Raw genomic sequence first — 14,692 nt, forward strand, 5'->3', positions numbered from 1 at the left:
TCCAATTTATTTTTAAAACCCTTCCTGTGGAAGAAAAAAGTTATATTGCAATTACCTCACTTACTGTTTTTACCCTACCTTTGGAAGAAGAAGAGCTATACAGCTATTATCCCACTTACCTTCCATACCCTACCTGCTGAAGAAACAGACTTACAGCTAGTCTCTCACTTACCTTTTATACCCTTACTGTGGAAGAACAGAGTTAAACAGCTATTATTTAACTTTCCTTTTATAACCTACCTGCGGAAAAAAAGGATTTAAACTTCATTTATGTCAATTTTCTTTAAACCCGTACCCGTGGAAGAAAAAAGTTATACAGCTATTATCTCACTTACCTTTTAAACCCTACCTGAGGAAGAATTAGAGTTATACAGTTTTAATCTCATTTATGTTTTAAACCCATCCTGTGGAAGAAACAGAGTGATACAGTGATATTATCTCACTAACATTTTATTACCTACCTATGGAAAAAAAACAGAGTTAATCTGCTTTTATGTCAATTTGCTTTAATTCCCTACCTTTGTAAGAAACAGAGTAATACAGCTTTTATCTCACTTACTTATTATACCCTACCTGTGGAAAAAAACAGAGTTAAACTACATTTATGTCAATTTTCTTTAATCCCCTACCTGTGGAAGAAAATATATTATTCAGCTATTATCTCACTTACCTTTTATAAGCGACCTGTGGAAAAAACAAAGTTAATCTGCTTTAATGTAAATTTGCTTTAATTCCCTTCCTGTGGAAGAAAAATATTATTCAGCTATTATCTCACTTACCTTTCATATCCTACCTGTGGATGAAACCGAGTTAGGCAGCTTCAATCCAATTTATTTTTCAAACCCGACCTCTGGAAAAAACAAGTTACACAGCAATTACGTCACTTACCTTTAATACCCTACCTTTGGGAGAAGCAGAATTATACAGCTATTATCTGACTTACCTATCACACCCTACCTGTGGAAGAAACAGAGTTATACAGCTTTTATCTCACTTACCTTTTATAACCTACCTCTGGAAGATACAGAGATATACAGTTCTGATCTAATATTCCCTACCCGTGGAAGAAACAGAGTTATACAGCTATTATTTCATATACCTTTTATACCCTGCCTGTGGAAGAGGCAGAGTTATACAACTAGTATCTCACTTACATTTCTACCCTAATAGTGGAAGAAAGACAGTTATACAACTAATATATAGCTTACCTTTTATATGTCTGTGAAAGATGGAGAGTTAAACAGCTATTATCTTCTTGACCAATTATACACTACATGTAGAAGAAAGGGAGCTACACAGTAATTATCTAATATGCCCTACCTATGGAAGATACAGAGATATAGAGTTATGATCCTATATGCCCTACCTGTGGAAGAAACAGAGTTACACAGCTATTATTTTTAATAATACAGCTACTTTCTCACTTGCTATTTATACCTTACCTGTGGAAGAAGCAGAGTTATGCAGCTATTATCTCACTTACCTTTTAAACCCTACCTGTGGAAGAAAAAACGGTATACAGCTATTATCTCAATTACTTTTAACACTCTGAATGTGGAAAAAAAAAAAGAGTTATTCATCTTTTATCTTACTTGCCATTTATACACTACCTGTTGAAGAAACAGAGTTTTACAGCTATTATCTCATTTACTTTTTATGCCCCTACTTTGGAAGGAAAAAAGTAATACAGCTATAATCTCACTAACGTATGAAGAACGGACAGCATGCACTTTATGATAAAAGCAAGTGGTGTGCGGCTCTGAAAATAATAAAAATTAGATTATATTCATTTTCATTTTTAAAAAATAAGTTTATTCATGGTATTTTTTTAAAGTTGTGGATATATGTATGCTATTTTTTTCACTTTTATTTCTGTATAAAAACAAAACAGCACGCCAAAACATGGTCCCTCAGGAGGGTAGACAAAGCACCAAAACTCAACTTCCCTCAAGCCAAAGCAGCTTTTGCAGTTGGCCTCAGGAATGCAGCCAGCAAAGGGCTATACCTGAGATCCAGCAACTGCAACAGCACCCCAAAACATGGTCCCCTCAGATGGGTAGCCAAAGCAGCTGTTGCAGTTGGTATAAGGAATGCAGCCAGCAAAGGGCTATACCTGAGATCCAGCAACTGCAACAGCACCCCAAAACATGGTCCCCTCAGACGGCTTGCCAAAGCAGCTGTTGCAGTTGGCCTCAGGAATGCAGCCAGCAAAGGGCTATACCTGAGATCCAGCAACTGCAACAGCACCCCAAAACATGGTCCCCTCGGACGGCTTGCAAAAGCAGCTGTTGCAGTTGGCCTCAGGAATGCAGCGAGCAAAGGGCTATACCTGATATCCAGTAACTGCAATAGCACCCCAAAACATGGTCCCCTCAGACGACTTGCCAAAGCAGCTGTTGCAGTTGGCCTCAGGAATGCAGCCAGCAAAGGGCTATACCTGAGATCCAGCAACTGCAACAGCACCCCAAAACATGGTCCCCTCAGACGGGTAGCCAAAGCAGCAGTTGCAGTTGGCCTCAGGAATGCAGCCAGCAAAGGGCTATTCCTGAGATCCAGCAACTGCAACAGCACCCCAAAACATGGGGGCTACCCCCTCAGACGGGTAGCCAAAGCAGCTGTTGCAGTTGGCCTCAAGAATGCAGCCAGCAAAGGGCTATACCTGAGATCCAGAAACTGCAACAGCACCCCAAAACATGGTCCCCTCAGACGGGTAGCCAAAGCAGCTGTTGCAGTTGGCCTCAGGAATGCAGCCAGCAAAGGGCTATACCTGAGATCCAGCAACTGCAACAGCACCCCAAAACATGGTCCCCTCAGACAGGTAGCCAAAGCAGCTGTTGCAGTTGGCCTAAGGAATGCAGCCAGCAAAGGGCTATACCTGAGATCCAGCAACTGCAACAGCACCCCAAAACATGGGGGCAACCCCTCAGACGGGTAGCCAAAGCAGCTGTTGCAGTTGGCCTCAGGAATGCAGCCAGCAAAGGGCTATACCTGAGATCCAGCAACTGCAACAGCACCCCAAAACATGGTCCCCTCAGACGGGTAGCCAAAGCAGCTGTTGCAGTTGGCTTCAGGAATGCAGCCAGCAAAGGGCTATACCTGAGATCCAGCAACTGCAACAGCACCCAAAACATGGTCCCCTCAGACGGGTAGCCAAAGCAGCTGTTGCAGTTGGCCTCAGGAATGCAGCCAGCAAAGGGCTATACCTGAGATCCAGCAACTGCAACAGCACCCCAAAACATGGTCCCCTCAGACGGGTAGCCAAAGCAGCTGTTGCAGTTGGCCTCAGGAATGCAGCCAGCAAAGGGCTATACCTGAGATCCAGCAACTGCAATAGCACCCCAAAACATGGTCCCCTCAGACGGGTAGCCAAAGCAGCTATTGCAGTTGGCCTCAGGAATGCAGCCAGCAAGGGGTATACCTGAGATCCAGCAACTGCAACAGCACCCCAAAACATGGTCCCCTCAGACGGCTTGCCAAAGCAGCTGTTGCAGTTGGCCTCAGGAATGCAGCCAGCAAAGGGCTATATCTGAGATCCAGCAACTGCAACAGCACCCCAAAACATGGTCCCCTCAGACGGGTAGCCAAAGCAGCTGTTACAGTTGGCCTCAGGAATGCAGCCAGCAAAGGGCTATACCTGAGATCCAGCAACTGCAAAAGCACCCCAAAACATGGTCCCCTAAGACGGGTAGCCAAAGCAGCTGTTGCAGTTGGCCTCAGGAATGCAGCCAGCAAAGGGCTATACCTGAGATCCAGCAACTGCAAAAGCACCCCCAAAACATGGTCCCCTAAGACAGGTAGCCAAAGCAGCTGTTGCAGTTGGCCTCAGGAATGCAGCCAGCAAAGGGCTATACCTGAGATCCAGCAACTGCAACAGCATCCAAGAACATGGTCCCCTCAGACGGGTAGCCAAAGCAGCTGTTGCAGTTGGCCTCAGGAATGCAGCCAGCAAAGGGCTATACCTGAGATCCAGCAACTGCAACAGCACCCCAAAACATGGTCCCATCAGACGGGTAGCCAAAGCAGCTGTTGCAGTTGGCCTCAGGAATGCAGCCAGCAAAGGGCTATACCTGAGATCCAGCAACTGCAACAGCACCCCAAAACATGGTCCCCTAAGACAGGTAGCCAAAGCAGCTGTTGCAGTTGGCCTAAGGAATGCAGCCAGCAAAGGGCTATACCTGAGATCCAGCAACTGCAACAGCACCCCAAAACATGGTCCCCTCAGACGGGTAGCCAAAGCAGCTGTTGCAGTTGGCCTTAGGAATGCAGCCAGCAAAGGGCTATACCTGAGATCCAGCAACTGCAACAGCACCCCAAAACATGGTCCCCTCAGACGGGTAGCCAAAGCAGCTGTTGCAGTTGGCCTCAGGAATGCAGCCAGCAAAGGGCTATACCTGAGATCCAGCAACTGCAAAAGCACCCCAAAACATGGTCCCCTCAGACGGGTAGCCAAAGCAGCTGTTGCAGTTGGCCTCAGGAATGCAGCCAGCAAAGGGCTATACCTGAGATCCAGCAACTGCAACAGCACCCCAAAACATGGTCCCCTCAGACGGGTAGCCAAAGCAGCTGTTGCAGTTGGCCTCAGGAATGCAGCCAGCAAAGGGCTATACCTGAGATCCAGCAACTGCAACAGCACCCCAAAACATGGTCCCCTCAGAGGGGTAGCATAAGCAGCTGTTGCAGTTGGCCTCAGGAATGCAGCCAGCAAAGGGCTATACCTGAGATCCAGCAACTGCAACAGCACCCCAAAACATGGTCCCCTCAGACGGGTAGCCAAAGCAGCTGTTGCAGTTGGCCTCAGGAATGCAGCCAGCAAAGGGCTATACCTGAGATCCAGCAACTGCAACAGCACCCCAAAACATGGTCCCCTCAGACGGGTAGCCAAAGCAGCTGTTGCAGTTGGCCTCAGGAATGCAGCCAGCAAAGGGCTATACCTGAGATCCAGCAACTGCAACAGCACCCCAAAACATGGTCCCCTCAGACGGGTAGCCAAAGCAGCTGTTGCAGTTGGCCTCAGGAATGCAGCCAGCAAAGGGCTATACCTGAGATCCAGCAACTGCAACAGCACCCCAAAACATGGTCCCCTCAGACGGGTAGCCAAAGCAGCTGTTGCAGTTGGCCTCAGGAATGCAGCCAGCAAAGGGCTATACCTGAGATCCAGCAACTGCAACAGCACCCCAAAACATGGTCCCCTCAGACGGGTAGCCAAAGCACCAAAACTCAACTTCACTCATGGAAAAAGAGCTGTTCAGTTGACCTCAGGAATGCAGCCAGCAACGGGCTATATCTGAGATCCAGCAACTGCAAAAGCACCCCAAAATATGGTCCCCTCAGATGGGTAGCCAAAACAAGCAGTACAGTTGGCCTCAAGAATGCAGCCAGCAAAGGGCTATACCTGAGATCCAGCAACTGCAACAGCACCCCAAAACATGGTCCCCTCAGACGGGTAGCCAAAGCACCAAAACTCAACTTCACTCATGGAAAAAGAGCTGTGCAGTTGGCCTCAGGAATGCAGCCAGCAAAGGGCTATACCTGAGATCCAGCAACTGCAACAGCACCCCAAAACATGGTCCCCTCAGACGGGTAGCCAAAGCAGCTGTTGCAGTTGGCCTCAGGAATGCAGCCAGCAAAGGGCTATACCTGAGATCCAGCAACTGCAACAGCACCCCAAAACATGGTCCCCTCAGACGGGTAGCCAAAGCAGCTGTTGCAGTTGGCCTCAGGAATGCAGCCAGCAAAGGGCTATACCTGAGATCCAGCAACTGCAACAGCACCCCAAAACATGGTCCCCTAAGACGGGTAGCCAAAGCAGCTGTTGCAGTTGGCCTCAGGAATGCAGCCAGCAAAGGGCTATACCTGAGATCCAGCAACTGCAACAGCACCCCAAAACATGGTCCCCTCAGACGGGTAGCCAAAGCAGCTGTTGCAGTTGGCCTTAGGAATGCAGCCAGCAAAGGGCTATACCTGAGATCCATCAACTGCAACAGCACCCCAAAACATGGTCCCCTCAGACGGGTAGCCAAAGCACCAAAACTCAACTTCACTCATGGAAAAAGAGCTATGCAGTTGGCCTCAAGAATGCAGCCAGCAAAGGGCTATACCTGAGATCCAGCAACTGCAAAAGCACCCCAAAACATGGTCCCCTCAGACGGGTAGCCAAAGCAGCTGTTGCAGTTGGCCTCAGGAATGCAGCCAGCAAAGGGCTATACCTGAGATCCAGCAACTGCAACAGCACCCCAAAACATGGTCCCCTCAGACGGGTAGCCAAAGCAGCTGTTGCAGTTGGCCTCAGGAATGCAGCCAGCAAAGGGCTATACCTGAGATCCAGCAACTGCAACAGCACCCCAAAACATGGTCCCCTCAGACGGGTAGCCAAAGCAGCTGTTGCAGTTGGCCTCAGGAATGCAGCCAGCAAAGGGCTATACCTGAGATCCAGCAACTGCAACAGCACCCCAAAACATGGTCCCCTCAGACGGGTAGCCAAAGCAGCTGTTGCAGTTGGCCTCAGGAATGCAGCCAGCAAAGGGCTATACCTGAGATCCAGCAACTGCAACAGCACCCCAAAACATGGTCCCCTCAGACGGGTAGCCAAAGCAGCTGTTGCAGTTGGCCTCAGGAATGCAGCCAGCAAAGGGCTATACCTGAGATCCAGCAACTGCAACAGCACCCCAAAACATGGTCCCCTCAGACGGGTAGCCAAAGCAGCTGTTGCAGTTGGCCTCAGGAATGCAGCCAGCAAAGGGCTATACCTGAGATCCAGCAACTGCAACAGCACCCCAAAACATGGTCCCCTCAGACGGGTAGCCAAAGCAGCTGTTGCAGTTGGCCTCAGGAATGCAGCCAGCAAAGGGCTATACCTGAGATCCAGCAACTGCAACAGCACCCCAAAACATGGTCCCCTCAGACGGGTAGCCAAAGCAGCTGTTGCAGTTGGCCTCAGGAATGCAGCCAGCAAAGGGCTATACCTGAGATCCAGCAACTGCAACAGCACCCCAAAACATGGTCCCCTCAGACGGGTAGCCAAAGCAGCTGTTGCAGTTGGCCTCAGGAATGCAGCCAGCAAAGGGCTATACCTGAGATCCAGCAACTGCAACAGCACCCCAAAACATGGTCCCCTCAGACGGGTAGCCAAAGCAGCTGTTGCAGTTGGCCTCAGGAATGCAGCCAGCAAAGGGCTATACCTGAGATCCAGCAACTGCAACAGCACCCCAAAACATGGTCCCCTCAGACGGGTAGCCAAAGCAGCTGTTGCAGTAGGCCTCAGGAATGCAGCCAGCAAAGGGCTATACCTGAGATCCAGCAACTGCAACAGCACCCCAAAACATGGTCCCCTCAGACGGGTAGCCAAAGCAGCTGTTGCAGTTGGCCTCAGGAATGCAGCCAGCAAAGGGCTATACCTGAGATCCAGCAACTGCAACAGCACCCCAAAACATGGTCCCCTCAGACGGGTAGCCAAAGCAGCTGTTGCAGTTGGCCTCAGGAATGCAGCCAGCAAAGGTCTATACCTGAGATCCAGCAACTGCAACAGCACCCCAAAACATGGTCCCCTCAGACGGGTAGCCAAAGCAGCTGTTGCAGTTGGCCTCAGGAATGCAGCCAGCAAAGGGCTATACCTGAGATCCAGCAACTGCAACAGCACCCCAAAACATGGTCCCCTCAGACGGGTAGCCAAAGCAGCTGTTGCAGTTGGCCTCAGGAATGCAGCCAGCAAAGGGCTATACCTGAGATCCAGCAACTGCAACAGCACCCCAAAACATGGTCCCCTCAGATGGGTAGCCAAAGCAGCTGTTGCAGTTGGCCTCAGGAATGCAGCCAGCAAAGGGCTATACCTGAGATCCAGCAACTGCAACAGCACCCCAAAACATGGTCCCCTCAGACGGGTAGCCAAAGCAGCTGTTGCAGTTGGCCTCAGGAATGCAGCCAGCAAAGGGCTATACCTGAGATCCAGCAACTGCAACAGCACCCCAAAACATGGTCCCCTCAGACGGGTAGCCAAAGCAGCTGTTGCAGTTGGCCTCAGGAATGCAGCCAGCAAAGGGCTATACCTGAGATCCAGCAACTGCAACAGCACCCCAAAACATGTTCCCCTCAGACGGGTAGCCAAAGCAGCTGTTGCAGTAGGCCTCAGGAATGCAGCCAGCAAAGGGCTATACCTGAGATCCAGCAACTGCAACAGCACCCCAAAACATGGTCCCCTCAGACGGGTAGCCAAAGCAGCTGTTGCAGTTGGCCTCAGGAATGCAGCCAGCAAAGGGCTATACCTGAGATCCAGCAACTGCAACAGCACCCCAAAACATGGTCCCCTCAGACGGGTAGCCAAAGCAGCTGTTGCAGTTGGCCTCAGGAATGCAGCCAGCAAAGGGCTATACCTGAGATCCAGCAACTGCAACAGCACCCCAAAACATGGTCCCCTCAGATGGGTAGCCAAAGCAGCTGTTGCAGTTGGCCTCAGGAATGCAGCCAGCAAAGGGCTATACCTGAGATCCAGCAACTGCAACAGCACCCCAAAACATGGTCCCCTCAGACGGGTAGCCAAAGCAGCTGTTGCAGTTGGCCTCAGGAATGCAGCCAGCAAAGGGCTATACCTGAGATCCAGCAACTGCAACAGCACCCCAAAACATGGTCCCCTCAGACGGGTAGCCAAAGCAGCTGTTGCAGTTGGCCTCAGGAATGCAGCCAGCAAAGGGCTATACCTGAGATCCAGCAACTGCAACAGCACCCCAAAACATGGTCCCCTCAGACGGGTAGCCAAAGCAGCTGTTGCAGTTGGCCTCAGGAATGCAGCCAGCAAAGGGCTATACCTGAGATCCAGCAACTGCAACAGCACCCCAAAACATGGTCCCCTCAGACGGGTAGCCAAAGCAGCTGTTGCAGTTGGCCTCAGGAATGCAGCCAGCAAAGGGCTATACCTGAGATCCAGCAACTGCAACAGCACCCCAAAACATGGTCCCCTCAGACGGGTAGCCAAAGCAGCTGTTGCAGTTGGCCTCAGGAATGCAGCCAGCAAAGGGCTATACCTGAGATCCAGCAACTGCAACAGCACCCCAAAACATGGTCCCCTCAGACGGGTAGCCAAAGCAGCTGTTGCAGTTGGCCTCAGGAATGCAGCCAGCAAAGGGCTATACCTGAGATCCAGCAACTGCAACAGCACCCCAAAACATGGTCCCCTCAGAGGGGTAGCATAAGCAGCTGTTGCAGTTGGCCTCAGGAATGCAGCCAGCAAAGGGCTATACCTGAGATCCAGCAACTGCAACAGCACCCCAAAACATGGTCCCCTCAGACGGGTAGCCAAAGCAGCTGTTGCAGTTGGCCTCAGGAATGCAGCCAGCAAAGGGCTATACCTGAGATCCAGCAACTGCAAAAGCACCCCAAAACATGGTCCCCTCAGACGGGTAGCCAAAGCAGCTGTTGCAGTTGGCCTCAGGAATGCAGCCAGCAAAGGGCTATACCTGAGATCCAGCAACTGCAACAGCACCCCAAAACATGGTCCCCTCAGACGGGTAGCCAAAGCAGCTGTTGCAGTTGGCCTCAGGAATGCAGCCAGCAAAGGGCTATACCTGAGATCCAGCAACTGCAACAGCACCCCAAAACATGGTCCCCTCAGACGGGTAGCCAAAGCAGCTGTTGCAGTTGGCCTCAGGAATGCAGCCAGCAAAGGGCTATACCTGAGATCCAGCAACTGCAACAGCACCCCAAAACATGGTCCCCTCAGACGGGTAGCCAAAGCAGCTGTTGCAGTTGGCCTCAGGAATGCAGCCAGCAAAGGGCTATACCTGAGATCCAGCAACTGCAACAGCACCCCAAAACATGGTCCCCTCAGACGGGTAGCCAAAGCAGCTGTTGCAGTTGGCCTCAGGAATGCAGCCAGCAAAGGGCTATACCTGAGATCCAGCAACTGCAACAGCACCCCAAAACATGGTCCCCTCAGACGGGTAGCCAAAGCAGCTGTTGCAGTTGGCCTCAGGAATGCAGCCAGCAAAGGGCTATACCTGAGATCCAGCAACTGCAACAGCACCCCAAAACATGGTCCCCTCAGACGGGTAGCCAAAGCAGCTGTTGCAGTTGGCCTCAGGAATGCAGCCAGCAAAGGGCTATACCTGAGATCCAGCAACTGCAACAGCACCCGAAAAAAAAGGTCCCCTCAGACGGGAAGCCAAAGCAGCTGTTGCAGTTGGCCTCAGGAATGCAGCCAGCAAAGGGCTATACCTGAGATCCAGCAACTGCAACAGCACCCCAAAACATGGTCCCCTCAGACGGGTAGCCAAAGCAGCTGTTGCAGTTGGCCTCAGGTATGTAGCCAGCAAAGGGCTATACCTGAGATCCAGCAACTGCAACAGCAACCCAAAACATGGTCCCCTCAGACGGGTAGCCAAAGCAGCTGTTGCAGTTGGCCTCAGGAATGCAGCCAGCAAAGGGCTATACCTGAGATCCAGCAACTGCAACAGCACCCCAAAACATGGTCCCCTCAGACGGGTAGCCAAAGCAGCTGTTGCAGTTGGCCTCAGGAATGCAGCCAGCAAAGGGCTATACCTGAGATCCAGCAACTGCAACAGCACCCCAAAACATGGTCCCCTCAGACGGGTAGCCAAAGCAGCTGTTGCAGTTGGCCTCAGGAATGCAGCCAGCAAAGGGCTATACCTGAGATCCAGCAACTGCAACAGCACCCCAAAACATGGGCCCCTCAGACGGGTAGCCAAAGCAGCTGTTGCAGTTGGCCTCAGGAATGCAGCCAGCAAAGGGCTATACCTGAGATCCAGCAACTGAAACAGCACCCCTAAACATGGTCCCCTCAGACGGGTAGCCAAAGAAGCTGTTGCAGTTGGCCTCAGGAATGCAGCCAGCAAAGGGCTATACCTGAGATCCAGCAACTGCAACAGCACCCCAAAACATGGTCCCCTAAGACGGGTAGCCAAAGCAGCTGTTGCAGTTGGCCTCAGGAATGCAGCCAGCAAAGGGCTATACCTGAGATCCAGCAACTGCAACAGCACCCCAAAACATGGTCCCCTCAGACGGGTAGCCAAAGTAGCTGTTGCAGTTGGCCTCAGGAATGCAGCCAGCAAAGGGCTATACCTGAGATCCAGCAACTGCAACAGCACCCCATAACATGGTCCCCTCAGACGGGTAGCCAAAGCAGCTGTTGCAGTTGGCCTCAGGAATGCAGCCAGCAAAGGGCTATACCTGAGATCCAGCAACTGCAACAGCAACCTTAAACATGGTCCCCTCAGACGGGTAGCCAAAGCAGCTGTTGCAGTTTGCCTCAGGAATGCAGCCAGCAAAGGGCTATACCTGAGATCCAGCAACTGCAACAGCACCCCAAAACATGGTCCCCTCAGACGGGTAGCCAAAACAAGCAGTACAGTTGGCCTCAGGAATGCAGCCAGCAAAGGGCTATACCTGAGATCCAGCAACTGCAACAGCACCCCAAAACATGGTCCCCTCAGACGGGTAGCCAAAGCAGCTGTTGCAGTTGGCCTCAGGAATGCAGCCAGCAAAGGGCTATACCTGAGATCCAGCAACTGCAACAGCACCCCAAAACATGGTCCCCTCAGACGGCTAGCCAAAGCAGCTGTTGCAGTTGGCTTCAGGAATGCAGCCAGCAAAGGGCTATACCTGAGATCCAGCAACTGCAACAGCACCCCAAAACATGGTCCCCTCAGACGGGTAGCCAAAGCAGCTGTTGCAGTTGGCCTCAGGAATGCAGCCAGCAAAGGGCTATACCTGAGATCCAGCAACTGCAACAGCACCCCCAAAACATGGTCCCCTCAGACGGGTAGCCAAAGCAGCTGTTGCAGTTGGCCTCAGGAATGCAGCCAGCAAAGGGCTATACCTGAGATCCAGCAACTGCAACAGCACCCCAAAACATGGTCCCCTCAGACGGGTAGCCAAAGCAGCTGTTGCAGTTGGCCTCAGGAATGCAGCCAGCAAAGGGCTTTACCTGAGATCAAGCAACTGCAACAGCACCCCAAAACATGGTCCCCTCAGACGGGTATCCAAAGCAGCTGTTGCAGTTGGCCTCAGGAATGCAGCCAGCAAAGGGCTATACCTGAGATCCAGCAACTGCAACAGCACCCCAAAACATGGTCCCCTCAGAGGGGTAGCATAAGCAGCTGTTGCAGTTGGCCTCAGGAATGCAGCCAGCAAAGGGCTATACCTGAGATCCAGCAACTGCAACAGCACCCCAAAACATGGTCCCCTCAGAGGGGTAGCATAAGCAGCTGTTGCAGTTGGCCTCAGGAATGCAGCCAGCAAAGGGCTATACCTGAGATCCAGCAACTGCAACAGCACCCCAAAACATGGTCCCCTCAGACGGGTAGCCAAAGCAGCTGTTGCAGTTGGCCTCAGGAATGCAGCCAGCAAAGGGCTATACCTGAGATCCAGCAACTGCAACAGCACCCCAAAACATGGTCCCCTCAGACGGGTAGCCAAAGCTGCTGTTGCAGTTGGCCTCAGGAATGCAGCCAGCAAAGGGCTATACCTGAGATCCAGCAACTGCAACAGCACCCCAAAACATGGTCCCCTCAGACGGGTAGCCAAAGCAGCTGTTGCAGTTGGCCTTAGGAATGCAGCCAGCAAAGGGCTATACCTGAGATCCAGCAACTGCAACAGCACCCCAAAACATGGTCCCCTCAGACGAGTAGCCAAAGCACCAAAACTCAACTTCACTCATGGAAAAAGAGCTGTTCAGTTGACCTCAGGAATGCAGCCAGCAACGGGCTATATCTGAGATCCAGCAACTGCAACAGCACCCCAAAATATGGTCCCCTCAGATGGGTAGCCAAAACAAGCAGTACAGTTGGCCTCAGGAATGCAGCCAGCAAAGGGCTATACCTGAGATCCAGCAACTGCAACAGCACCCCAAAACATGGTCCCCTCAGACGGGTAGCCAAAGCACCAAAACTCAACTTCACTCATGGAAAAAGAGCTGTGCAGTTGGCCTCAGGAATGCAGCCAGCAAAGGGCTATTCCTGAGATCCAGCAACTGCAACAGCACCCCAAAACATGGTCCCCTCAGACGGGTAGCCAAAGCAGCTGTTGCAGTTGGCCTCAGGAATGCAGCCAGCAAAGGTCTATACCTGAGATCCAGCAACTGCAACAGCACCCCAAAACATGGTCCCCTCAGACGGGTAGCCAAAGCAGCTGTTGCAGTTGGCCTCAGGAATGCAGCCAGCAAAGGGCTATACCTGAGATCCAGCAACTGCAACAGCACCCCAAAACATGGTCCCCTCAGACGGGTAGCCAAAGCAGCTGTTGCAGTTGGCCTCAGGAATGCAGCCAGCAAAGGTCTATACCTGAGATCCAGCAACTGCAACAGCACCCCAAAACATGGTCCCCTCAGACGGGTAGCCAAAGCAGCTGTTGCAGTTGGCCTCAGGAATGCAGCCAGCAAAGGGCTATACCTGAGATCCAGCAACTGCAACAGCACCCCAAAACATGGTCCCCTCAGACGGGTAGCCAAAGCAGCTGTTGCAGTTGGCCTCAGGAATGCAGCCAGCAAAGGTCTATACCTGAGATCCAGCAACTGCAACAGCACCCCAAAACATGGTCCCCTCAGACGGGTAGCCAAAGCAGCTGTTGCAGTTGGCCTCAGGAATGCAGCCAGCAAAGGGCTATACCTGAGATCCAGCAACTGCAACAGCACCCCAAAACATGGTCCCCTCAGACGGGTAGCCAAAGCAGCTGTTGCAGTTGGCCTCAGGAATGCAGCCAGCAAAGGGCTATACCTGAGATCCAGCAACTGCAACAGCACCCCAAAACATGGTCCCCTCAGACGGGTAGCCAAAGCAGCTGTTGCAGTTGGCCTCAGGAATGCAGCCAGCAAAGGGCTATACCTGAGATCCAGCAACTGCAACAGCACCCCAAAACATGGTCCCCTCAGACGGGTAGCCAAAGCAGCTGTTGCAGTTGGCCTCAGGAATGCAGCCAGCAAAGGGCTATACCTGAGATCCAGCAACTGCAACAGCACCCCAAAACATGGTCCCCTCAGACGGGTAGCCAAAGCACCAAAACTCAACTTCACTGATGGAAAAAGGAGCTGTTGCAGTTGGCCTCAGGAATGCAGCCAGCAAAGGGCTATACCTGAGATCCAGCAACTGCAAAAGCACCCCAAAACATGGTCCCCTCAGACAGGTAGCCAAAACAAGCAGTACAGTTGGCCTCAGGAATGCAGCCAGCAAAGGGCTATACCTGAGATCCAGCAACTGCAACAGCTACCCAAAACATGGTCCCCTCAGACGGGTAGCCAAAGCAGCTGTTGCAGTTGGCCTCAGGAATGCAGCCAGCAAAGGGCTATACCTGAGATCCAGCAACTGCAACAGCACCCCAAAACATGGTCCCCTCAGACGGGTAGCCAAAGCAGCTGTTGCAGTTGGCCTCAGGAATGCAGCCAGCAAAGGGCTATACCTGAGATCCAGCAACTGCAACAGCACCCCAAAACATGGTCCCCTCAGACGGGTAGCCAAAGCAGCTGTTGCAGTTGGCCTCAGGAATGCAGCCAGCAAAGGGCTATACCTGAGATCCAGCAACTGCAACAGCACCCCAAAACATGGTCCCCTCAGACGGGTAGCCAAAGCAGCTGTTGCAGTTGGCCTCAGGAATGCAGCCAGCAAAGGGCTATACCTGAGATCCAGCAACTGCAACAGCACCCCAAAACATGGTCCCCTCAGACGGGTAGCCAAAGCAGCTGTTGCAGTTGGCC

Source organism: Halichoeres trimaculatus, unplaced genomic scaffold, assembly GCF_033239565.1.
Source record: "Halichoeres trimaculatus isolate MK-OKI-2021-1 unplaced genomic scaffold, fHalTri1.1 fHalTri1_scaffold_1, whole genome shotgun sequence".
Lineage (NCBI taxonomy): Eukaryota > Metazoa > Chordata > Actinopteri > Labriformes > Labridae > Halichoeres > Halichoeres trimaculatus.